At 45.9% G+C, this 27,791-nt stretch overlaps 1 pseudogene; it reads left to right on the forward strand.

The window, feature by feature from the left end:
* The window catches only part of LOC115478383, a 93,795-nt pseudogene extending 74,862 nt beyond the window's left edge, over positions 1-18,933 (forward strand).
* The last annotated feature ends 8,858 nt before the right edge of the window (positions 18,934-27,791 follow it).

Raw genomic sequence — 27,791 nt, forward strand, 5'->3', positions numbered from 1 at the left:
AATACATTAGCAAATAGAAAACATTTTTGATAGCCTTAGCATTGGCTACCATTTTATTATTTTGAAATAAATGAATCAGGCACTCTGTTCTCTAGTGCTTCTCTCTCTCTTTCTCTCTCTCTCTCTCTCTCTCTCTCTTCTCTCCCCCCTCACATTCACCCTTGCCCCCTGGCATTGTCCCTCTCCTCCTCTTTTCCAGTCTGTTCTCTCTCTCTCTCTCTCTCTTTCTCTGTCTTCTCTCCCCCCTCACATTCACCCTTCCCCCCTGGCATTGTCTCTCTCCTTCTCTTTTCCAGTCTGTTCTCTCTCTCTCTCTCTCTCTCTCTCTCTCTTCTCTCCCCCCTCACATTCACCCTTGCCCCCTGGCATTGTCCCTCTCCTCCTCTTTTCCAGTCTGTTCTCTCTCTCTCTCCTCTCTCACTATCTCTCTCTCTTCTCTCCCCCCTCACATTCACCCTTGCCCCCTGGCATTGTCCCTCTCCTCCTCTTTTCCGGTCTGTTCTCTCTCTGTCTCTCTCCCCCTCTCTCACTTTCTCCCTGCCATTCTACCTTGCTCCCAGCCTCTCCCCTTTCCTCTTTCACTTCCTCTTTCACCCTCTTCCTTTCCCTTTTCCTTCTCGGCACTCTCTCTCTCCTTTACTTTTCTATCCCCTAGCATGTTCTGTCCCTCTGTCTATTTTCCTCTGTCTCCCTTCTCTCACTTTCCTCCCTGCCCCTCAGCACCCCTCCTCCTCCCCTACCTTTGTCCTTCTCAATTCTCACAACACACCTACGCCTGTGGTGTCACCCTTCAGCTCTGGATGGCCCAACGTCCTGGCTGTCTAGAGAACATCTGAACCCTACATTCCCACAAAAACAGATACCATGGCCAGGCCTTCAAGTGCATTATTCACACATCACTATTATTGATATACTTGCTGGAACCCTCTAAAAATATGTGATCAAGAATTTCTCTGGAAACACGCTTCTCTTCCTTCACTCCCTCCCCTACCCCTTGAACCCTTAACTCAGAAGTGAAATGGAAGCTGTGAGCTCCAGTTTCCTAAAAATCACAAAAAAACCAAGAGATAGAGAGAACCACAAAACTGATCTCTATATATATATGGCTTTTCCTACCATCTCTATGCTGATGACTCCCAAATCTACCTTTCTACCCCTGATATCTCACCTTGCATCCAAACCAAAGTTTCAGCGTGCTTTTCTGACATCGCTGTCTGGATGTCTCAACGCCACCTGAAATTAATATGACCAAATCGAGCTTCTCATTTCCCCCCCCCCCCCCCAAACCCATCTCCCCGCTCCCCCCGTTTTCTATTTCTGTTGATGGCTCTCTCATTCTCCCTGTCTCCTCAGCTCGAAACCTTGGGGTCATCTTTGACTCTTCTCTCTCCTTCTCTGCTCATATCCAGCAGATTGCCAAGACCTGTCGTTTCTTTCTTTACAACATCCGTAAAATCTGCCCCTTTCTTTCCGAGCACTCTACCAAAACCCTCATCCACACCCTTGTCACCTCTCGTTTAGACTACTGCAATCTGCTTCTTGCTGGCCTCCCACTTAGTCACCTCTCCCCTCTCCAGTCGGTTCAAAACTCTGCTGCCCGTCTCATCTTCCGCCAGGGTCGCTTTACTCATACTACTACCCTCTCCTCAAGACCCTTCACTGGCTCCCTATCCGTTTTCGCATCCTGTTCAAACTTCTTCTACTAACCTATAAATGTATTCACTCTGCTGCTCCCCAGTATCTCTCCACACTCGTCCTTCCCTACACCCCTTCCCGTGCACTCCGCTCCATGGATAAATCCTTCTTATCTGTTCCCTTCTCCACTACTGCCAACTCCAGACTTCGCGCCTTCTGTCTCGCTGCACCCTACGCCTGGAATAACTTCCTGAGCCCCTAAGTCTTGCCCCATCCTTGGCCACCTTTAAATCTAGACTGAAAACCCACCTTTTTAACATTGCTTTTGACTCGTAACCACTTGTAACCACTCGCCTCCACCTACCTCCTCTCTTCCTTCCCGTCCACATTAATTGATTTGATTTGCTTACTTTTATTTATTTTTTGTCTATTAGATTGTAAGCTCTTTGAGCAGGACTGTCTTTCTTCTATGTTTGTGCAGCGCTGCGTATGCCTTGTAGCGCTATAGAAATGCTAAATAGTAGTAGTAGTAGTAGTATATATAAAAGGCACCACCAACGTTCTAAATGAAGCCTCCAGCCGGAAGCATGAAGGGGGAGAGATATCCGGTTTCCCCACGAGTGTCTGCCCCGCCCTCGCTCTCTCTGTAACACAAACAGTGAAGGAAAACACAGCAAAGCACGAAATCAAATCGCTCTCTCTGTAACAGTGAAGGACTCAGAGGGGAGAGGAGAGAGGGCAGAAGCCTCACTATCTCTGTAACACAAACAGCACAGCAAGAAACTTAACACTGAAGGACTCGACTCCAAGGGGGAGGGGACAGACAGCACAGGGGAAGGGAGCGAGGGCAGAGGGCAGGGACACACACACTCCCACATGCACACAGAAGAAAACCTTGCTAGCCCCCGTTTCATTTGCATCAGAAACGGGGCTTTTTTACTAGTATCAAAAGAAATATCCCAGAGAAAAATGTCACTCCTAGAAATGTGGAGGGGCAATTAAACCCAGTCTTAAATCCCCCTTCTCCTCTCCCTAAAACTATGCCCCTAATCCACTTTGGAAGAAAGTAGGAGAGGGAGATATGATAGAGGCATTTAACTTATACGGCATAAACGCACAGGAGGCGAGTCTCTTTCAATTGAATGGAAGCTCTGGAACGAAGGGGCAGAGGATGAAGATAAAAGGGGACAAACTCAGAAGAAACCTGAGCAAATACTTCATCATGGAAAGGGTGGTGAATTTGTGGAGCGGACTTCTGGTGTAAGTAGTGGAGATGAAAACAGTATCTGAATTCAAGAAGCTTGGGACAAGTACATAGGATCTCTAAGGCAGTGATAAGTAGATGGCATGGATGGGCAGACTGGACAGGCCATATGGTCTTTATCTGCTTACATTTTTCTCTGTCTCTATTCCTTCAGCCCAACTTCCCTACTCACCAACAGCTCTTCATTATGTGTGGCTACTGTGCTGATCTGCCTGGCAATCAAACACCCGCCACATCATCTGCCCCGCCCCCTTTTTTTTTGCTCCAGCCCTTTGCTTCTTTCCCCTGATTTCCTCGTCTTCTGCTCCTGTTTTATCCATCCTCTTTCCCCATATTCATGTTGTTATCTCAGCCCGAGTGTCTAATTCCCACCCTCCTTGTGGCCTGTGCTCCTCATAGAGTCCATACACCTATATGCTGAAATCTGGCCATGTTGGGTTTTTAATTAAGGGGTCCTTTTACAAAGGCGCGCTGAAAAATGGCTTGCGATAGTGTAGACATGGGTTTTGGGCGTGCACTGATCCATTTTTCAGCGCGCCTGTGAAAAAAGCCTCTCTTTTTTGCCAAAAATGGATGTGCGGCAAAATCAAAAATTGCCACACGTCCATTTTGGGTCTGAGACCTTACCGCCAGCCATTGACCTAGCGTCTAGGCAGTAGTGACCTATGCACATCAAACGCCACTTGTCACGCATCCGTTACGTGCGTCCAAAAAGAAAAAGTATTTTTCAGATGCGCGTATCAGATGCGCGCCAAAAATGAAATTACCGCAAGAGTCACGCAGTAGTCGGGCATTAATTCCATTTTGGCGCATGTTGGCAGCGCGTAGACGCTTATGCGGCTTAGTAAAAGGGCCCCTAAATGTTTGTAATGTAAATGGTAATGGTAAATCATTTTTCTATCCTGCTAGTACCACAGTTCTAAGCGGGTTACAATTTTAAGAAGCCAGTTTTATTTAACGGGAAAGAAGAACAGTTAATCATAAATTCAACAGTTGGGTAAAAAAATGTGTTTAACTAGAGTGAAGAACAGTTAATGGAGTGGAGGAGTGGCCTAGTGGTTAGGGTGGCGGACTTTGGTCCTGGGGAACTGAGTTTGATTCCCACTTCAGGCACAGGCAGCTCCTTGTGACTCTGGGCAAGTCACTTAACCCTTAACCCTCCATTGCCCCATGTAAGCTGCATTGAGCCTGCCATGAGTGGGAAAGCGCAGGGTACAAATGTAACAAAATAAATAGATACTATTGGAGATTCTACATGGAATGTTGCTATTCCACTAGCAACATTCCATGTAGAAGGCTGCGCAGGCTTCTGTTTCTGTGAGTCTAACGTCCTGCACGTACATGCAGGACGTCAGACTCACAGAAGCAGCCTGCGCGACCACATTGGTGATCTGCAAGGGTCGACTTCTACATGGAATGCCATTCCTAGTGATTCCATGTAGAATCTCAAATAGTAGCAACAGTGGAGGAGTGGCCTAGTGGTTAGGGTGGTGGACTTTGGTCCTGAGGAACTGAGTTCGATTCCCACTTCAGGCACAGGCAGCTCCTTGTGACTCTGGGCAAGTCACTTAACCCTCCATTGCCCCATGTAAGCCGCATTGAGCCTGCCATGAGTGGGAAAGCGCAGGGTACAAATGTAGCAAAAATAAATGATAAATTCAGCATTTAGGATGGATTACATATTTCTGAAACAAGAAAGTTTTCATATTTTTCCTAAAATCGATGTAAGACTGAGAAGACTGAAAAAATAGATGCAATCATAGCCCATAGTCTTGCCTCTTGACAGGCCAAACCTAATTCTAACAAATGTAAACTCTCTTTCCCTTTTGGCGATGGAAATAATAACCCACTTTACCAGTATGTCTTGTTCTCAAAGCAAAAGTAAATATAAAATGAGGATATTAGTAATCCATTGCCAGACAACATAAAAGTTTAAAAAGAAAACATGCCAGCTTGAAATGAATTCTGGCTTCAATAGGCAGCCAATATAATGTTAAATAGCCAGAAGTAATAGGGGCCCTTTTTCTAAGGCGCATTGAAAAATGGCCTGCATTGGTGTAGGCGTGTGTTTTGGACATGCGCAGGTCCATTTTCAGTGCGCCTGTAAAAAAAATGCCTTGTTTGTGGCCGAAAATGGACGTGCGGCAAAGTTAAACCAGCGTGCATCCATTTTCGGGATGAGCCTTACCGCCACCCATTGACTTAGCGGTAAGGTCTCACACGTTAACCGGGTGGTAATCATCAGCGTGTGTACACTGCCAGTTACCGCCGGGTAAGTGCCACGTAGTAGAAAATTTCTACTGCATGTTTTGGACACGCGTCAAAAATAGAATTACCACCTGGGGCGCACGGTAGCCAGGCGGGAGTTCCGATTTGACGCGCGCTTGTACATGCGTAGGTGCCTTAAGCGCCTTAGTAAAAGGACCCCTTAGACAATCCAAACATAGTCAGGTGCCGTATTCTGATCGTCTACAGTCTCCTCATTAGACTTCTACTACAATCTAAGTACACTAGATTACAATAATCCAATTGAGAGATTAAGAGAGATTGAACTAGGATTCTAAATTGATCTTGTTCAAAATAGCTGCATACATATATCACAGCATTTTCATTAGGAAGAAAACATTTTTCACTAATGAGAACCTATTTTTCATTGGTTAGAGCACTATGAATAAACACCCCTAATATTTTGATAACTGTAGAAAATTCAAAGGTAGCTTAATTAACGGTACTTGATTTTGGAATATTCTCTGGATGCATGTCAAAACACATACCTTTTGTCTTCTCAGTATTCAATTTAATTTATGAGAAAACATCCGATTATTTATTAATGACATGCATTGTGAATTAATATGGAATCAGTTGATGGAATAGAGCAGGGGCGTAGCTATGGGTGGGCCTGGGTGGGCCCAGGCCCCACCCAATTTCAGTCCAGGCCCGCCCAGTGCCAGCGCCAGCTCCCATTGCCGGCCACTGCTGCTTTTCCTGATGAGCAGCAGTGGCCGGCGCTACAAAAAGAAGAAGCGCTCAGCTGACTGAGCCTGAGCGCCAACGGGTCGCTAAGGAAGAGAAAAAAATGTTTTAAAAAAAATGCGGCACCGCAGGCAGCCTCGAAGCATTGGCTGCTGGCTCTGCAGGCTCCTCCCGTCTCTTACATCAACTGCCCCTGTAGCGAAGCAGGGGCAGTGACGTAAGAGGGAAGGAGCCTGCAGAGCCAGCAGCCAATGCTTGAGGCTGCCTGCGGTGCCGCATTTTTTTTTTAAACATTTTTTCTCTTCCTTAGCGACCCGTTGGCGCTCAGCTCAGTCAGCTGAGCGCTTCTTCTTTTTGTAGCGCCGGCCACTGCTGCTCATCAGGAAAAGCAGCAGTGGCCGGCAATGGGAGCTGGGGCTGGTGGGCCCTGAATGGAGAGGGAAAATGGATGGCACGATTGGGGAGAAAGAGGGAAAATGGAAGGATGGGGAGAGAAAGAGGGAAAAACAGATGGGAGGATGGCAGAGAAAGAGGGAAACAGAAGGATGGGGAGAGGAAAGGAGGGAAAACAGATGGGAGGATGCAGAGAAAGAGGGGAAACGGAAGGATGGGGAGAGAAAGAGGGAAAACAGATGGGAGGATGGCAGAGAAAGAGGGGAAAACAGATGGGAGGATGGCAGAGAAAGAGGGAAAACGGAAGATGGGGAGAGAAGAGGGAAAACAGATGGGAGGATGGCAGAGAAAGAGGGAAAACGGAAGGATGGGGAGAGAAAGAGGGAAAACAGAGGGGAGGATGGCAGAGAAAGAGGGAAACGGAAGGAGGGGGAGAGAAGAGGGAAAACAGATGGGAGGATGGCAGAGAAAGCGGGAAAACAGATGGGAGGATGGCAGAGAGAAAGAGGGAAACGGAAGGATGGGGAGAGAAAAGGGAACACAGATGGGGAGGATGGCAGAGGAAAGAGGGGAAACGGATGGATGGGAGAGAAAGAGGGAAAACAGATGGCAGGATGGGGAGAAAGAGGGAAAATGGAAGGATGGCGAGAGAAAGAGGGAAACAGATGGGAGGATGGCAGAAAAGAGGGGAAACGGAAGGATGGGGAGAGAAAGAGGGAAAACAGATGGGAGGATGGCAGAGAAAGAGGGAAAACGGAAGGATGGGGAGAGAAAGAGGGAAAACAGATGGGAGGATGGCAGAGAAAGAGGGGAAATGGAAGGATTGGGGAGAGAAAGAGGGAAAACAGATGGGAGGATGGCAGAGAAAGAGGGAAAACAGATGGGAGGATGGCAGAGAAAGAGGGAAAACGGAAGGATGGGGAGAGAAAGAGGGAAACAGATGGGAGGATGGCAGAGAAAGAGGGAAACGGATGGATGGGGAGAGAAAGAGGGAAAACAGATGGCAGGATGGGGAGAAAGAGGAAAATGGAAGGATGGCGAGAGAAAGAGGGAGAACAGATGGGAGGGATGGCAGAGAAAGAGGGGAAACGGAAGGATGGGGAGAGAAAGAGGGAAAACAGATGGGAGGATGACAGAGAAAGAGGGAAAACAGATGGGAGGATGGCAGAGAAAAGAGGGGAAAATGGAAGGATGTGGAGAGAAAGAGGGAAGATGCTGGATGGAAGGGTAGGGAGAAAGCGAGTGACACTGGATGGAAGGATGCAAGAAAGAAAGAGGGGAGACTATTGGAAGGATGGGGAGAGAGAGGGGAGACACTGGAAGGATGGGGAGAGAAAGAGGAGAGGCTGCATGGAAAGGGGGAGTAGTGAAAGATTGGAGAATAAGAGGAAGGGGCATGGGTGAGAACAAGGTGAGAAATAAGATGAAAAGCCATAAGTAGATGAAGGAAATTAAAGAATGGATAGTAAGAATGAATTAAATCTGGACACAGAGAGAGGCAGAAAAATATTGAAGAAAGCAAAGAAAAAGGAGAGAAAATGACAAATGGCCAGGAAACCCTGGCAGAAGAGTTAAGCGAAAACGAAGGAAAGCAGAATCTAGAGACTGGGAGCAACACAATGAGAAAAAGTAAATGGCCATACAACAAAGGTAAAGAAAATAATTTTATTTTTAATTTAGGATAAAGTAATATGGTGTTTAATAAAGTTCAGAGACCAATACTTCCTTCCTTAGGTCAGGAGAGGATACCGTAACAGCATTTATACTGACCTGAGGCAGGAGGTTTTGGCCTCTGAAAGCTCACTGAAAAGGATTAGGCTATTAAATATATTGTCTGAAATCTGATGCACTGAACAGCACTTTACCCTGTGTGACAAATGCATCTGAGTGTGACTACATTTTGCTGGGGGGGGGGGGGGGGGGGTAGAGAGAAAATTTTGTGCCCACCACTTTGGGTTCAGGCCCACCCAAATTGGCAGTCTGGCTACACCACTGGAATAGAGTCAAACGGAATCAAGACTGAAATGTCATCTGCATAAATATAGTGTGTAAATTTATTATTATGCAGCAAAAGACCCAAGGATCTTAAGAAAACATTGAAAGGCAGTGGAGAACCCTGTGGGGCTCCACATGTGTTGTTCCAGAAGGAGGATAAGCCATCCTTTGTTTTAACTGTATAAGAGCGGATCAAAAAAGTCTTAAAGAGTCCTGCACTTTTCCAATAATTGCAATATTTTAAAGCACCTGCAACAAAATTCCATGATCCACTAGGTCAAATGCCATGAAAGATCGAATTGTAACAATACTGCACACTTCCCCTCGCTTAATAACTACTACTACTACTATTTAGCATTTCTATAGCGCTACAAGGTGTACGCAGCGCTGCACAAACATAGAAGAAAGACAGTCCCTGCTCAAAGAGCTTACAATCTAATAGACAAAAAATAAATAAAGTAAGCAAATCAAATCAATTAATGTGTACAGGAAGGAGGAGAGGAGGGTAGGTGGAGGCGAGTGGTTACAAGTGGTTACGAGTCAAAAGCAATGTTAAAGAGGTGGGCTTTCAGTCTAGATTTAAAGGTGGCCAAGGATGGGCAAGACGTACAAAGCGTACGCAGCGCTGCACAAACATAGAAGAAAGACAGTCCCTGCTCAAAGAGCTTACAATCTAATAGACAAAAAATAAAGTAATCAAATCAATTAATGTGTACGGGAAGGAGGAGAGGAGGGTAGGTGAAGGCAAGTGGTTACAAGTGGTTACGAGTCAAAAGCAATGTTAAAGAGGTGGACTTTCAGTCTAGATTTAAAGGTGGCCAAGGATGGGGCAAGACATGACTTTGTCTATCACTGAACCAACTAACGTTTCTGTACTGTGGAAAGATCAAAATCCCGATTGGGAGGAACACAAAATCTAATTATTTTCCAGATAGTGTGTTAATTGTAGAGTAACAGGACCTTCAGTCCATTTAGCAAAAAAATGGAATTGAAACTATAGGTCTATAATAATTGCAGTGACCCCTGACAGCCAGCAGATGGACTTGCTGCTTCCTGGAAGGGGAGGGGCTGGAGCATGAAGAAGAGGTCTGTTCTCTGCTGCTAAGCTTCAGGTACTGGTCAACAGATTGGGGGGGCATGAGTCCCTTGAATCCATGCCTAAAGGTGTCCCTGCCTGAGCTTTCCTTTGTTTCCCCAGAGAATTTGCAAAGTATGCAAATTCTTAGAATTTCCCAATCAGATCTGGAGATATCCAGGTATGATACTCAGCTGGTTCAATTTTGAAAGTCTTTGATCTAGCAAGCTAGGTTGTTATTTAGCAAGCTAAATCCCTTAATAAACTGAACACTTTGTAAATTTAGGAACTCAGCGGGAGAGACCTCTCTCTTGCGGATCGAGATGTCTAACTTGTTAAGTTGGATGCCCAGATCTTTTGCATTAGATACAGAATGAAATTTATTTAATTATTTTGTTACATTTGTACCCCGCACTTTCCCACTCATGGCAGGCTCAATGCGGCTTACATGGGGCAATGGAGGGTTAAGTGACTTGCCCAGAGTCACAAAGAGCTGCCTGTGCCTGAAGTGGGAATCGAACTCAGTTCCTCAGTACCCAGGACCAAAGTCCACCACCCTAACCACTAGGCCACTCCTCCACTGTTGCTACTATTTGAGATTCTACAAGGAATGTTGCTATTATTCAACTAGCAACATTCCATGTAGAAGTAGGCCCTTGCAGATCACCAATGTGGCAACATTCTAGCAACATTCCATGTAGAATCTCCAATAGTGTCTATTTTATTTTTGTTACATTTGTACCCTGCGCTTTCCCACTCATGGCAGGCTCAATGCGGCTTACATAGGGCAATGGAGGGTTTAAGTGACTTGCCCAGAGTCACAAGGAGCTGCCTGTGCTTGAAGTGGGAATCGAACTCAGTTCCTCAGTTCCCCAGGACCAAAGTCCACCACCCTAACCACTAGGCCACTCCTCCACATTTGATTGCTAAAATTTCCCTAGTTGCATCATGGGAGGCAAAGAAAAGAATAATCAATAAAAACAATCAAAAATAAAACAATATGAATGCTAATTAATGCAAACAGATCATCAATAAATGCAAAATGGACACTAAGCAAGCTTATCAATACCATTTCACAAAGAAGTAAGAAACAGACTTCAAGCAAATGAGTGGTCACATATGTGCCTAGAAAACACTTTGATATTACACCATCCCCTCATCCTAAACCTGTTCTTATTCCTTCAGATCTGTTTGTACTCCTGCTGATAGTGCAGCTTGCTGTTCTAATTTTCATCTTATTTGCGGACTTTGAAGACCTGTACAACAGGGTGCAGGTAAACAGATCTTGTTTCTATAGAGACTGCCATTGTACATAACTGAACTGTGATTATTACATGTCTAGCTGATGTAAACAATTTTTGCTTTGAACAACCTACAGAGCATTACAGTAGTCTAGCTGTGACATTATCATAGTATGGGCAAGGGTAATGAGACACGTATTTTTGATATAAAGAGAGAGATTTTGAAGTTGCTGCCGGTGATAGAAGTAATTTTTAAAGTTTGTTTGAATTTACAGGTTCAAAGTACATAAGTAATGTCATACTGGGAAAAGACCAAAGGTCCATCAAGCCCAGCATCCTGTCCCTGACAGCGGCCAATCCAGGTCAAGAGCACTTGGCAAGCTACCCAAATGTACAAACATTTTATACATGTTATTCCCGAAATTGTGGATTTTTCCGAAGTCCATTTAGTAGTGGTCTAAAGTACATAAGTAATGCCATACTGGGAAAAGACCAAAGGTCCATCAAGCCCAGCATCCTGTCCCTGACAGCAGCCAATCCAGGTCAAGAGCACTTGGCAAGCTACCCAAATGTACAAACATTTTATACATGTTATTCCCGAAATTGTGGATTTTTCCCAAGTCCATTTAGTAGTGGTCTATGGACTTGTCCTTTAGGAAACCGTCCAAACCCTTTTTAAACTCTGCCAACCGCCTTCACCACGTTCTCTGGCAACGAATTCCAGAGTTTAATTATGCGTTGGGTGAAAAAAAATTTTCTCCGATTTGTTTTAAATGTACTACACTGTAGTTTCATCATATGCCCGCTAGTCCTAGTATTTTTGGAAAGCGTGAACAGACGTTTCACATCCACCCGTTCCACTCCACTCATTATTTTATATGCCTCTATCATGTCTCCCTTCAGCCGTCTCTTCTTCAAGCTGAAAAACCCTAGCCTCCTTAGTCTTTCTTCATAGGGAAGTCGTCCCATCCCCGCTATCATTTTAGTCGCCCTTCGCTGCACCTTTTCCAATTCTACTATATCTTTCTTGAGATGCGGCGACCAAAATTGAACACAATACTCAAGGTGCAGTCGCACCATGGAGCGATACAACGGCATTATAACATCCTCACACCTGTTTTCCATACCTTTCCTAATAATACCCAACATTCTATTCGCTTTCCTAGCCGCAGCAGCACACTGAGCAGAAGGTTTTAGTGTATTATCGACGACGACACCCAGATCCCTTTCTTTGTCCGTAACTCTTAACGTGGAACCTTGCATGAGTGATGAGTCCTGCAGTATTGTGTAAACCGTTTTGACTTGCGATGCAAAAAGTACAATATTTTAAGTCCAATAAATGATAAATCATTTTCCAAGACTCCTGACCTGAGATTTTAGGGGGCGTTCATACTTAACAAATGGTATTTTGAAGTTAAGTATTTGTCTGCTTGTGTTAGGAAACCACGGAATTTCTGTTGTACTTGAATTCAAGCAGAAATTTTTTTTAATGATTTTTTTGTTTCGTTTTGTCCATTTTTGAGTTGTTAGATAGGCAGTCAACTGTCTGAAAGATGTGGGTAGATCTAGTTCAGTGAACATAAGTAGCTGCACATCTTCACCACAGATCTTGAGTTTTGTGTCCATCAACTGACGTAGCTCAACCAGAGGTTTGAGGTAGATATTAAATAAAATTACATTTTTTTTTCTTTTCTTATATTTTATGGGGGTTTATATCTGTTACATTGACTGTGGCTAGTGGGCACCGAAGGAACTATTGTGCTTCGTGAGTTGTACTTTTGTCTTTCTGCAGACATTAAATAAAGAGTAAAAAAATAAATAAATAAAGAATTGGCACTGGATATTCAGTGTTAGCCCACATCCAGGCATCGGCACTGAATATCTGTGGCTAAATCAAAACGAGCTGGTTGCTGGAGCTTATACAGGTCTGGCTGATATTTAGCCAGGACCCACAGACACTTATGCAGGCCCAGGTTTAATATCGGCCAGGACCTGCATAAATGTTTTCAGTGCCTCACCCAGTTCTGATCCCCCTCTCCTGGCCCCGATCCTCCCTACTTTCCCCCATTGAAGAACAGCAAATCTTCCCTTGAGCTCCCCACCCATATACATAAGTACATAAGTATTGCCATACTGGGAAAGACCAAAGGTCCATCAAGCCCAGCATCCTGTTTCCAACAGTGGCCAATCCAGGTCACAAACACCTGGCAAAAACCTAAACAATAGCAACATTCCATGTAGAACCCCAAAGAGTAGCAACATTCCATTCAGATTCTCAAATAGTAGCAACATTCCATGTAGAACCCCAAAGATTAGCAAGATTCCATTCAGAATCTCAAATAGTAGCATAAGTACATAAGTATTGCCATACTGGGAAAGACCAAAGGTCCATCGAGCCCAGCATCCTGTTTCCAACAGTGGCCAATCCAGGTCACAAATACGTGGCAAAATCCCAGGCTGTCATGGACCTTGAGATAGCCCCCCCCCCCCAAGCCTATCTCAAGGTCCATGGCAGCCATTTTGGATAAGGAGATGATGGGCAGGAACGACTAGGCATTGCTGCTACCCATAGGACCCCACTGGACCACCATGGTTCTTGAGGTAGACCGTCCGCCACCAGGCTGGGCCCCTTCCATTCAAATCACGGCACCTCACCACCTCACTCCATGTAAAAGTGCAGCAGCGGCAGTCTGCAGATCACCTGCCTCCGAGCCTTCCCTCCCTGTGTCCTGTGCTTGTCTGACGTAACTTCTGCGAGGGCGGGACACAGGGAGGGAAGGCCCGAAGGGAGGCGATCTGCAGACTACCGCTGCTGCGCTTTCACACGGAGCGAGGTGAGGCACTGTGATTTGAATTCAGGGGGCCCGGCCCGGTGGTGGACAGAGGGGGGCGGCGGCGACAACCTTGGGGGGGCAGCGGGGGCCCCAGGGGGTGACCTTGCCCCAGGCCCGGCCCAGTCTCTGGGCGGCCCTGGGTGGGGGAGCAATGGTATGCTCAGTTGGCCCTTCTGGTCCTTGAGAATGGGAGGGAAAGGGATTGGCATTGTGAGGGAGGGAAGGGGCATCGGGAAGTCAGATGTCGCAACCTAGTAGTTAACTGTGCACTGACTAGTATTCACACTGGTGCCTGGTTAGTTTTGTGGTTAAGTTTAGAACAGCATTTTGCTGTCCTAACTTTAGCTCTTTAGCTATCCAATTAGTGGTCTGAATATGGCCGCAAAGTCCTGGCTCCTTTCTCACTCCACCCACAGACCACAGGGACAATGTCTGGTTAAGTGGCACTGAATATCAACACAAGATCAGCACTGAGGTGGTCAGAAGCAATTTACCTGGGCAGATGCCTCTCCTGCCCAGATAAATCAACTCTGAATATTGGGCAGAATATCTCTTGTCGTGGTTCACACTCAGGCAGCTTGGCATAAGTCCAGAATGCTTTCAAATAGAATCAATGCTAGTTTGACTCTGGCATCACATGGCCACATGAAAGGTTGGTCAGACTACTACTACTACTACTTAACATTTCTAAAGCGCTACTAGGGTTACGCAGCGCTGTACAGTTTAACATAGAAGGACAATCCCTGCTCAAAGGAGCTTACAATCGAATAGATAAAAGTGAGCCAAGAATAGGACAATCAAGCCATTGTGACATCACTGATCAGGCTGGCAGGCATTGGTGGAATGAGGCATTATGACATCACAATCTCAGCTCTGGTTACCAGAGACTGAAACTCTTCACACTAAGGGGGGAAGTGGGCCAAGTATAGGACAGTCGAGCCATTGTGACATCACTGATGAGGTTGGCTCTTAGGCATTGGTGGAATGAGGCATTATGACATCACAATCTCAGCTCTGGTTACCAGAGACTGAAACTCTTCACACTAAGGGGGGAAGTGGGCCAAGTATAGGACAGTCGAGCCATTGTGACATCACTGATGAGGTTGGCTCTTAGGCATTGGTGGAATGAGGCATTATGACATCACAATCTCAGCTCTGGTTAAATCACTGCTATATGTAATACTACTACTACTACTTAACATTTCTAAAGCGCTACTAGGGTTACGCAGCGCTGTACAATTTAACATAGAAGGACAATCCCTGCTCAAAGAGCTTACAATCTAAAGGACACGTGAACAGTCAGACCGATAGGGGCAGACAAATTGGGGCAGTCTGGAATTCCTGAAAGGTAAGAGTTAGGTGCCGAACGCAGCATTGAAGAGGTGGGCTTTAAGCAAAGACTTGAAGATGAGCAGGGAGGGGGCTTGGCGTGAGGACTCGGGAAGGTTGTTCCAAGCATAGGGTGAGGCGAGGCAGAATGAGCGGAGCCTGGAGTTGGCGGTGGTGGAGACTGTGGTCCTAGAGTGCTCAGGCAAAACATTTTTAGCTGTTTTCTTTTTTTCCTGATTTTCCATGCCTTAATTCCTAGATTAATAAGCTTTAAAAATAGGGCATACAAATTCAGTTTAAGACTTGCTGAAGAATTGATTGTGTGTTAATGATTTCACTTCCCTAAAAAAAAACCACAGGAACCATCCTGCATGGTCCTCTGCATCCAGCACAGGACAGTAGAGCTGATGAAGCAGGTGTCCATTCTCTCTCCAGCCCCTGAGACATTCAGGGAGATCAACTTCTCCTTTTCTGCTCCCTTCCAGGTCTAGGAGACAGAAGACTGACCTTCTCCAGCCCAGGACCCTCCTCATAGAATAGGGGATAGCCCCACTTTTTCTCTAAAACCAACTCTTAGAATCTCCTCACGGATTATCTGATCAGCCTCTTGGCTGTACCATTATGTACACTCCTGGACAGAGGCTATGACAACATGCACTTTCCACTAGGAACAGCATCAACCTTAGTAAGGGGCTGAAAAGTCCCTTTGCATCAGACGGCAGATGTCTCTGGTGGGGGTCAGATAACGTACCAAAGGGTCCGTTTACTAAGGTGCGCTGAAAAATGGCTTGTGGTAGTGTAGACGCATGTTTTGGGCGTGCGCAGAATTATTTTTCAGCGCACCTACAAAACTATGCCTTTTTAAAATTTTTGCCGAAACTGGACATGCGGCAAAATGAAAATGTTGGGTCTCAGACCTTACCGCCTGCCATTGACCTAGTGGTAAAGTCTCAAGCGGTAACCGGGCGGTAACGACCTACGTGTGTCAAATGCCACTTGGCACATACCAGGTGTACCTGAATGTAGCTCACCTTGAGCTACTACTGAAAAGGGTGTTAGCAATATCCAAATAAATAATTTAGGTAGAGTTGGGGAAAGTCACTGCTTATCCTTGGAATTTAGTAGTGTGGAATCTTCCCACTTTTTGGGTTCCTGCCAGGTAATTTTATCCTGGACTGGCCACTGTTGGAAACAAGATACTGGGCTAGATGGACCCTTGGTCTGACCCAATAAGACCACTCTTACGTTCTTATGTTAGAATTGATTTGCTAAGCAGTAGTGTAAACTAAGGGTCAAAGCCAGGCTGATTTCCTACCATTGTACTTTTCCTGCAGCTGGTTTGTACTCCGACGCTCTGGAGGGTTGCCGTTCTCGTCATGCTCATCATCCTTTTTCTCATTTCATTCACAGTAGAGGTAAGTGTCCTTGTCTAGGTGCCCAATTGATTATTCAAAATAAACGCATTTGTATCATACATCAAAACGATTGGCCACAGGCTACTGCACAATCTGGAAAAGCCAAAAAATTCCATTGATTCAGATTGTTAGGCCAGGCCCCAGTCGCTGGCACAGGTCATTTTTCTGAATGAAAAGTTGAAGGAACTATATCCCTTTGATTTTATAACAGGTCACCTAAAATTAGGGGGCAGTTGTGCATGTAAGTTATGGAATGCCTACCACTACACGGGAGAACGTAAAGTTACATGTGTAACTGTTAGCGATACACTAAGGGCCAAATTCTATAAACGGCGCCTTAAAAATTGGAGCCGAAAAACCACTTGCGTAGCGTGATTCTATAAACTATGCCTAAAGTTAGGCGTAGTTCATACATTATACGCATGTGTCGTTATTGCAACTAAAACGATTTAGGCCACTTAAAACCAGGCCTAGGTTTCTGCGCCATTGGGTGTATTCCATAGTAGTGCGCATAGTTGTTTTTTTTTTTTAAACACCCACAACACGCCCATTCCACGCACATGGTCACTCCCCCTTTTTAACTGCACGCATTAGAATTTACGCACAGCACATTATAGAGTATGCCTAGAAAGCTGTGCGCGTACATTCTAATTATTGCCAATTAGTGCCTCTGGTTAAGTACCAATTATCGGTGCTAATTGGCTTGTTAATTAAGTTGTGCACTCAATTTGGCCACGCTTCAAAATTTGTGCACACAAGTTAAGATGCCATATACAGAATTTGGGGGTAAGTGGTACCCTAAAGAGCCGATATTCAGACTGCCGAGATTAGCCGGGCTGACTCCTGCGATCGGTGCTGAGCCAGGATATTCAATGCTGGTCCATTGACGGTGACCAGTGTTGAATAACTGGTTTATTTTTGGCTGGTTTCAACTTAGCCGGCCAAGTCAATATTCAGTGCTAGCTGGTTAAAATAGGCCTGCTATTTTTGGCGGCAAAATTTGGCCACCAAACTTAGCCGGTGATACACCGAATATTAGTGGATAGCTAGCTATATCGTGCGATATATTTGGTTATCGGCTAAGCACTGACTGTGAATATTCATCAGGAAATAAACCAGTTTTCTCTCGATGAATATTCGCGGATTGCTGGTGAAGCTCTATTTAGTGGCGTATTCAGGGCCCCTGGTTTAGCTGGTGGGGGTCCCCAACCCCCGCCAGCTGAAGCATTTCTCCAGTTCTGCCTTCCTTGCGTTGCCTGCCCTGCTTCCCTCTCGTTGCACGCCTGTTCGGTTTTAGTGAAACTGAGCATGGGTGACACTTCGCACATGCTCAATTTCATCTTAAAATCAAGCATGCACAACATGAGGGGAAGATTGGCAGGCGACATAAGGAGAGCAACGCTGGAGAAATGCTTCAGCTGGCAGGGGTTGGGGACCTCCGTCAGCCAAGGTATGTGGTGTTTCGGCGGTGGGGAGGCGGGCCAAAGTGTGCCTCCCCTCACTTCAGGCTCTGTCCCCCCCCCCCCCCCCCCCCCCCCACCATTTTGAGGTCTGGCTAAGCCCCTGGCTCTGTTTAACTGACCAGGACCTGTTCCTGGGCAGTTAAATAGTGCTAAAAATCGGGTAGCATAACTTTAGCACACAACTGACTCGGAGGGAGTTTAATAAAGTTTAGTGTAAGTGGTCTTATGTGGTTTTCAAGTCTTGTGGTAGTGCATTCCACAGTTGTGCGCTGATATAGGAAAAACTGGATGCGTAAGTTGTTTTGTATTTGAGTCCTTTGCAGCTTGGGTAGTGTAGATTTAGGTACGTTCGTGTTGATTCAGATGTATTTCTAGTTGGTAGGTCGATCAAGTCTATCATGTAATGACTCTGACTGCCATTAAAGTATTAGTGGCCCTTTTACAAAGCGTCAGTAAGCCCAACATGGGTTTCCCGCATGCCAATCCGGAACTACCACTGGCCCAACTTGGCTGCCGGCAGTAGTAGTTCCGCCTCTAGCGCGCACCATTTTTGGAGTTCCGTAATTTTTTTTAATAGCCTGGCACTAACCCAGTGGTAATCAGGCGTCACTGCGCACTGATTACCACAGGTTACTGTAGGAGCCCTTACTGCCTCCTCAATGGTGCTCCCCCCCCATGGCCACGCGGTAAGAGTAATCTTACCACTTGGCCAATATTTTGGGGGAGGGAGTTTTTTACCCACTGTGGTAAAAAGGGCCCTGGCGTGTGGGAAAAACAACCCCTGCCGCTACCCTAGGGCCCTTTTTCCCACAGCTTAGTAAAAGGACCCCTTAGTGCTCAGTTAGCTGAATTTTATGAGTTTTATAAAATTACCCCCTCTGCGGTAAAATTCTCAAAAGGTCGCTGAAATGTAGGTGCTGGGTTGATGTACACTAAGGGCAAATTCTATTACAGTAGTTCCGCGTGGAACTTTCGTTACCAAATACTAGCAGATGCTTACTGTACCTCTTGTTGATTATCTTTAACATTAATGAATATCCTTCATCTTTCAGGAGACCATCATTGAAAATCGATCATTGTGGCTGAAGATTAAAGAATGTGTCGGTTATCACTCAAAAAGTCAGTACAGGATATTGCTCAGAGCATTGGCGACTGACCCCAGCTGGCCTCCATTGTATAAGACTGAGTATGCAGACGCGATTAGCACACAGACCGATGGCAAAGAAGCCTACATGAACCCAGCATATGAGGAAGAAATACTTGTTGATGGAAAACAGGATACAGAAAAATGTATAGAGGAAACGATAGAGGAATAATTGGGTCAGGAGTGACACACCTTATGAGTCTTGGCCTACTCATCTAACAATGCAATGTCGTTGAAATAGTCTAGGCGTAGGCGTATGTTGCAGAAGGAAATGATTACTATCCCAGTGGTTACTGCAATACTACTTTACACTCATAGTAACATAGTAACATAGTAGATGACGGCAGAAAAAGACCTGCATGGTCCATCTAGTCTGCCCAAGACAAACTCATATGTGTATACCTTACCTTGAATTTGTACCTGTCCTTTTCAGGGCACAGACCACTCAACTCAACTATTGCAAGAACTCTCCCTATGGAATGCGTGTGGTTCTGCCAGAAGCTGCAGAACATCTTAGATTTTCTCATACCTCCCTCCACCTGATGCCAAGCCTCATATATCACATTTCATGAACAAAGCAGATCTTTCCAGAAATTGGCAAAGTTTGATAATGTGGTCATTTTTATAAAACCTACTGGTCGATAACTCAAAAGCACTTATGCAATTTGGCACCAACATTGACGGCAAAAGGGTCTTTTTATAGAATTTTGGCCAGTCTAATATGGCTTTGGCTGTTTTGATTTCTAAACTGCCAAAGTTATAGTCTTAAACAGGGTTATGGTGTGGGACTGGACAGTGGCAGGCAAAAAATGTTATACATTCTCTGGCAAAATGTAGTTGCTGAATCGATAAATTATCACGTCGATATTCAAAGCAATTTAACTGGCCAGAAACGGCTCCTGGCCAGTTAAATTGCTAGTTTAAGGCTAGCCGGTCATTTTCAATGGCACTTAATCGGTGAGTGCCGTCCAAAATGACCAGCTAGAACCGCACTCAAAACTGGCTATTTGGGGGTGTTCCATGAGTGGAGTTAGCACTTGGCTGGCTAACGTGTCAATAATCACAGCACTGAGGGATCCTTTTACGAAGCTGCGGCAAAAGGGGGCCTACCCTGGCATCAGCATGTGGTTTTGATGCGCGCCGAGGCCCCCTTTTACCACAGAAGGTAAAAGGCACTTGCTGCATGCCCATTTCAGGGGGAGCACTTTCCGCCACCCATTGAGGTGACCAGGAGCGTATCTGCCTGGGGCCACAGGGGCATGGGCCCCCGTAGATTTGGCCCTGGACCTCCCTGCCACCGACCCTCTACACCCCCCTCTCGCAGCCAACCCGCCGTCGCCTATCTTTGCTGGCGGGGGACCCCAACCCCTGCCAGCCGAGGTCCTCTCTTCTTCCATTGCAAAGCTGGCGGGGGACCCCAACCCCCGCCAGCCGAGGTCCTCTCTTCCTTTGCAGCAAAGCTTCCTGTTCTGAGTTTTACGTCCTGCACGTTGTACGTGCAGGACGTCAGACTCAGAATTTGAAACTGAAGGAAGCTTTGCTGCAACGGAAGAGAGGACCTCGGCTGGTGGGGGTTGGGGTCCCCCACCAGCTTTGCCACGGAAGAACCTCAGCTGGCGGGGGTTAGGGTCCCCCGCCAGCAAAGGTAGGCGGCGGCGGCAGGGGAGGGTTGGCGGCGGGAGGGGGGTAGAGAGGGTCGTTGGTGGGGGGGGGGGGGTCCGGCAATGGTGGGGGGGGGTTGGCGGCGCTGGGGGAGCTAAAATGTGCCCCCTCACTCTGGCTCTGGCCCCCCCTCCCGCCAAAGTCCAGACACGCCTCTGGAGGTGATGGTATGGGCTTCTGCACTAACCTGGCAGTAACCGAGCAGTGAGCAGCACTGTCCGATTACCGCTAGGTACACACTGGTGCTACAAAAATTATTTTTGTAGCTCTGGAAATGGCGCCACTGGGCGTGAGAAGTACCGCTGGGCTGCTGTGGTAGCCCAACTGTACTTCCATTTTAAAGAGTGGTAAGCCCATGTTGGGCTTACTGCTGCATTGTAAAAGACCCCCTTAACCAGCCAAGGTCACTGCATAAAAGTCAGTCCTATCTTTATGCATTGCCCCCAAAAGTATTAAGGGGCCCTTTTATCAAGGTGCGTACCAATTAGAACTATCGCCCAGCTCCCCTTCTGCCCTGTGCAACCATATTGGCTGCACATAGCTATCTATGGCTCTGACTATACTGTTACATATTATTCATAGTTTATTGCTCCCGAGGCTGACTGTCACTGGAAACCAGTTTGGAATATGCATTTGTATTCATAGCCCTTTATGTTCAGCTTTCTTACAACAATCCTGCTTTGTGAAATAATAAATATTTAGTTGATCTACCTTGGTATGATCGTTGGCACATGGACAGAGGAGGTGCACTACTCGAATAGTCACATCAGGGACACAACTACCCTTTTCACTGAAGGGGAATCCATCGTTATACAGGCCACAGCCCTGAAGGGAGCTAGATTTGATTTTGATGTGCCTGTTTTTTTTTTTGTGGAGTTTTGTTGTCATGCCAGATCCAGGTTTAATAGTATATCTGTTCCCCATCCAGTCAGTGCATGAGTGGGGACTGGCCCACACACTGAGAGGAAGAAAAAAAAATCCCACTGGACATTTTGACAGACAGACCCCAAGTGTTGCATCCCAGGATGCACCAAATGAGTCAGTTGGCATCTTGTGGAAGATGGTGCTGTGGAAGAGTAGAGAGTGGGCATCACTCCTCCCTCCAAACCTCAGGGTAGGGGGACCAGGTGGCCATAGGTGGAGTTGGGATCCATGGGACCACCAAGAACCTTTCAGTTTGGGTGTCAGGGGAAGGGGGAGTCAGGAGATTGAGCATTTGGGGTTGGGGAGAGGAGAGCATTCACTAGATCACCAGGGATGTTTCCTTTTGTGTATTGGAGGGATGGAAGATTGCGGGCTCATCTCTGAGGTCAGGAGATCATGATGGTTTCTCTGGAATCAGGTAGAGAGGTGTGGTAGCCGTGTTAGTCCACTCTTACAGGTTATCAATAGAAATCAAACAAAATAAAACATGGAAAAGAAAATAAGATGATACCTTTTTTATTGGACATAACGTAATACATTTCTTGATTAGCATTCGAAGGTTGCCCTTCGTCAGATCGTAAATAAGCAAATGTGTTGGCAGATAGTATATATAAGAGAAACATCAAAGCATTACTTTGACAGTCTGACAGAGTGGGAGGGTGGGGGTATGCATGAGGACATCAATTATCTATTGATAACCTTTAAGAGTGGACTAACACGGCTACCACACCTCTCCCCTTAACAGTAAAATAACACATCTCTTAATGGTAGTCCATGTTGATAACGACCCCCTTACTGTAAAGAGTTGGTCTCAGGTAACCAGAGCTGATATTGTGATGTCATAATGGCTCATTCCACCAATGCCTAAGAGCCAACCTCATCAGTGATGTCACAATGGCTTACTTACCTCACTTTTATTACATATAGCAGTAATCTCAATTTTTAGTCTGACAGAGTGGGAGGGTGGGGGTATGCATGGGGACATATGGAATCAGGGAGTGGCAAGATTGGGGGGATCAGGGATGTCAGCTCAGTAGTTGGGGATGTCCAGTAGTCTACAGTCGGGATCAGTGATCTGAGATGCCAGGTAAACTTGCAGGAAGTAAGAGGACTTCACACATACAACAGAGGTTGTCAAAAAAGAAATGTCTTACCTTACTTCCGGTCCCCATCTGACAACACATTTCAGCTTTTCTTATCAAAAAGCCCCAGTACACAAAAGGTACGCAATCACAGTACAAGAATTAATGATGTTTTTTGAAAACCGCCATGTTATGCCTTGAATGGTAGGACATCAAATGTCAAAGAAATCAATACAAATATTTTTTTAAAAAATTGACCTTTGTGTGGCTACCTAATTTTACATCAAATTTGTCTCTCTCCAAAAATACACCCAAGCCACATAATTGTCTAGACACACAAGATATAAAGGTTGATATTCTGGGATTGTTTTGATGTTTTCTACTACTACTACTACTACTACTACTACTACTATTTAGCATTTCTATAGCGCTACAAGGCGAACGCAGCGCTGCACAAACATAGAAGAAAGACAGTCCCTGCTCAAAGAGCTTACAATCTAATAGACAAAAAATAAAGTAAGCAAATCAAATCAATTAATGTGTACAGGAAGGAGGAGAGGAGGTTACAAGTGGTTAGAAGTGGTTACAAGTCAAAAGCAATGTTAAAGAGGTGGGCTTTCAGTCTAGTTTTAAAGGTGGCCAAGGATAGGGCAAGACGTAGGGGCTCAGGAAGTTTATTCCAAGCGTAGGGTGCAGCGAGACAGAAGGCGCGAAGTCTGGAGTTGGCAGTAGTGGAGAAGGGAACAGATAAGAAGGATTTATCCATGGAGCGGAGTGCACGGGAAGGGGTGTAGGGAAGGACGAGTGTGGAGAGATACTGGGGAGCAGCAGAGTGAGTACATTTATAGGTTAGTAGAAGAAGTTTGAACAGGATGCGAAAACGGATAGGGAGCCAGTGAAGCGACTTGAGGAGAGGGGTAGTATGAGTAAAGCACAACCCTGCTTTCTTTGGCTTGAGGTATTTATTTCCCACCATTCTATTAACAGCTGAGCTGTATTATTCTTCACCAACACAGAGCCTCAGTCGGGATAAGACAGAAAATCAGGACCTCTCTCTTTAGTGGTTTATTGATGTTAGGCAAAAGTTTTTATTTCAGGAGCAACTTTGACACATTTCATTATTTATTTGTTACATTTGTATCCCACATTTTCCCACCTTTTTGCAGGCTGAATGTGGCTTACATAGTACCATAAACGGCGTTAGCCGATTCCGGTATGAACAAGGTGATATTGAGGTACATGTATGGTAAAGACCATTGGGGCGAACTTAGAGAGGGAGAGGAAGGATTAAGATATGTCCAGTTACGGTCTTTGGTTACGTTATGTCGCTGGTATCCCTTGCCAGTCAGGATTTATGGCAGACACTACGAGAAGACAAATTACATTATAGGTTACCAGTGGCGGCTGAAACACGTGAAACTTCTACCCCTGTCATCTTTTCTCTTCCAGTCTAATAAAGGAGGTGTGATTATGGGAACAATGCCTAGGGATGGGACAATGACGACACACAGGGACCCTTTTACTAAGCCGCGGTAAAAAGTGGCCTGTGGCAATGCGAGGGCGTCTTTTGGCTGCTCTGAAGGCCAGTTTTTAAATGGACATGCTGCAATATAAAAACCAGCGCGCCTCCATTTCCAGCCTGAGACCTTACCACCACCCATTGACTTAGCGGTAAGGTCTCACGCGCTACCCGGGTGGTAGGCATGCAACATGTGTCCACCAGGGGAGTAGCTGCCATGGGGCCACAGAGGCCAGGGCCCCTGTAGATTTGGCCCTGGACCCCCTGCCAACGACCCTCTCAACCCCTCCTCCCGCCGCCAACCTGCTGTCGCCTTCTAGTACCTTTGCTGGCGGGGGAGGAGTGGCCTAGTGGTTAGGGTGGTGGTCTTTGGTCGATTCCCATTTCAGGCACAGGCAGCTCCTTGTGACACTGGGCAAGTCACTTAACCCTCCATTGCCCCATGTAAGCCGCATTGAGCCTGCCATGAGTGGGAAAGCGCAGGGTACAAATGTAACAAAAATAAAATAGATACTATTGGAGATTCTACATGGAATGTTGCTACTATTGGAGATCCTACATGGAATGTTGCTATTCCACTAGCAACATTCCATGTAGAAGGCTGCGCAGGCTTCTGTTTCTGTGAGTCTGACGTCCTGCACGTACATGCAGGATGTCAGACTCACAGAAGCAGAAGCCTGCGCGGCCACATTGGTGATCTGCAAGGAATGTTGCTAGTGGAATAGCAACATTCCATGTAGAATCTCAAATAGTAGCAACAGTGGAGGAGTGGCCTAGAGGTTAGGGTGGTGGACTTTGGTCCTGAGGAACTGAGTTTGATTCCCACTTCAGGCACAGGCAGCTCCTTGTGACTCTGGGCAAGTCACTTAACCCTCCATTGCCCCATGTAAGCCGCATTGAGCCTGCCATGAGTGGGAAAGCACAGGGTACAAATGGAACAAAAATAAATTTTAAAAAACCCCGCCAGCCGAAGTCTTCTTGCTTCGTTCTGTTTCTGTGAGTCTGACATCCTGCACGTTGTGTATGTGCAGGACGTCAGATAGACTCAGAAACCAAATGAAGCGAGAAGACTTCGGCTGGCGGGGGTTGGGGTCCCCCGCCAGCAAAGGTAACATAGTAAATGACGGCAGAAAAAGACCTGCACAGTCCATCCAGTCTGCCCAACAAGATAAAATCATATGTGCTACTTTTTGTGTATACCTTACCTTGATTTGTACCTGTCATTTTCAGGGCACAGACTGTAGAAGTCTACCCAGCACTAGCCCCGCCTCCCAACCACCAACCCTTCCTCCCCCCACCAGCTCCGCCACCCCATTTCGGCTAAGCTTCTGAGGATCCATTCCTTCTGCACAGGATTCCTTTATGTATATCCCACGCATGTTTGAATTCTGTTACCGTTTTCATCTCCAACACCTCCCGCGGGAGGGCATTCCAAGCATCCACCACTCTCTCCGTGAAAAAATACTTCCTGACATTTTTCTTGAGTCTGCCCCCCTTCAATCTCATTTCATGTCCTCCAGTTCTACCGCCTTCCCATCGCCCAGATATTTGAACGTCTGTGTCATATCACCCCTGTTTCTCCTTTCCTCCAGGGTATACATGTTCAGGTCAGCAAGTCTCTCCTCATACGTCTTTTAACACAAATCCCATACCATTCTCGTAGCTTTTCTTTGCACCACTTCAATTCTTTTTACATCCTTAGCAAGATACGGCCTCCAGAACTGAACACAATTCTCCAGGTGGGGCCTCACCAACAACTTGTACAGGGGCATTAAAACGTCTTTTCTTCTGCTGGTCACTCCCTCTCTATACAGCCTAGCAACCTTCTACTTAAGGCCACCGCCTTGTCACACTGTTTCGTTGCCTTCAGATCCTCAGCTACTATCACCCCAAGATCCCTATCAGACTCTCACCGCCTAACACATATGTCTCCCGTGGATTTCTACTCCCTAAGTGCATCACTTTGCATTTCTTCGCATTGAATTTTAATTGCCAAACCTTAGACCATTCTTTTAGCTTCCGCAGATCCTTTTTCATGTTTTCCACTCCCTCCCGGGTGTCCACTCTGTTACAAATCTTAGTATCATCCGCAAAAAGGCAAACTTTACCTTCTAACCCTTCGGTAATGTCACTCACAAATATATTGAACAGAATCGGCCCCAGCACCGATCCCTGAGGCACTCCACTACTCACCTTTCCCTCCTCCGAGCGAACTCCATTAACCACCACCCTCTGCTGTCTGTCTGTCAACCAGTTCCTAATCCAGTAGGCGATGTCACGGCGATGGCGGCGGGGGGGGGGGGGGCTACAATGTGCCCCCTCACCTTTGCTCTGGATCCCCTTAATGGCAAAGTCCAGATACACCCCTGGCGTTCACTACCACTTACCGCTGGGTAAACACCACCCGGTAGCTGGGTGGTAATGCCGATTTGACACACACTGGACATGCGTAGTCCCTTACGCACCTTTGTAAAAGGGCCCCATAATTAGCTGGTTCAGGTGAAGTTAGTCGGAGGTTCTGTGACCCTGCCTGGAAGGACTCATAACAGGACTGCATGATAATAGGCACTTATTTAGCCCACGTCTCTCCCTAAATCTAGGTTCAGAGCGAGTTAACACAAGACCATAGTAAGAAAATAGTTGCAAAATGTGATCTACAAGTCAATCAGCATGTCGGGATTCCATCACCTCTGTATCAAATGGTGGCACACCCGACCGAAATTCATCAGATGATATTCTGGAAAAGCCTTAAAGCCTGTTTAAGTAATTTTTCACGGATGATCATAATTAATTTAAACCCTTAATTGGATAATTATTTCAATTTCTCAGCTCCATTCTAATTGTTATTATACATGTTGGTTGACTATAAATTGTTACCTTTTTGCATCTAGCATTTGTTTCCATACTACATACTGTAATACTCAATCAACATTTATGTTATTATTACTACTTAATGCATACTATCCGTCATCACTTTTTGTACTGTTAATTGCAATAGGTTGTTAGCCACATTGAACCTGATCTATTGGGATAATGTGGGATATAAATGAAATAAATAAATAAATGCAATATTACCAAATAACTAAATTTTGGTGAGATGTGGGGTTGTGCGGGCTTGATAGAATCAGGAATTTGATATTTGTCTCTATTTAGTTTGAGTTGCTTCCCAGTTAACCGAATTACAGTTAACATTCACCGGGTGGTCAATGTTAGGCCTATGTTCACAAGCTCAGGACTGGAGGTCCCAGCCTGTCCTTGCTTTAGCTGGTATGGCGGGGTAAAAGATTTTCTCATTAAAGTTTACATCGGACTCCTTGCTGTGTATGGCAGACTGTCTGCCGATTGGTATGGTTGCATTTTTATTCTTATGGCTTGGGTAAAATTTTGTATTCGCCAATAAAGTGAAGCTGCGGTCTTTGCTATATTCCAAATTTTTGAAATAAATACGTTATGTGTATATGTTCAAATTAGTTTAGCATGGATGGGGTGAATAGTCTCACATCCTCCGATAATGCAAATCCCTCCTGAGCCTCAGCCTTGAAAATTCCTCCACTCAGCATGGGTAAAGTCAGGGCTTTTTTGAGGGGGTACTTGGGGGTACTGAGTACCGGCACCTTTTCCATTGTCTGCTAAAATTGACCCATGATCCCCAAGTTTTAAAGAACGAGCTCAGGCTCTACACACCAATTCTGCCTTGTCATAGATTCTGTGACTGGTTGCAGGGGGCCTAGCTATTGTGGGGCGGGTCGCTCAGTGATCACCCCAACCCTGAAGGGTGATGTGGCATTTGAGTACCGGCACCTTTTTCGCTAGAAAAAATGCACTGGGTAAAGTTATCTATAA

The sequence above is a fragment of the Microcaecilia unicolor genome, chromosome 10 (genome assembly GCF_901765095.1).
Source record: "Microcaecilia unicolor chromosome 10, aMicUni1.1, whole genome shotgun sequence".
NCBI lineage: Eukaryota > Metazoa > Chordata > Amphibia > Gymnophiona > Siphonopidae > Microcaecilia > Microcaecilia unicolor.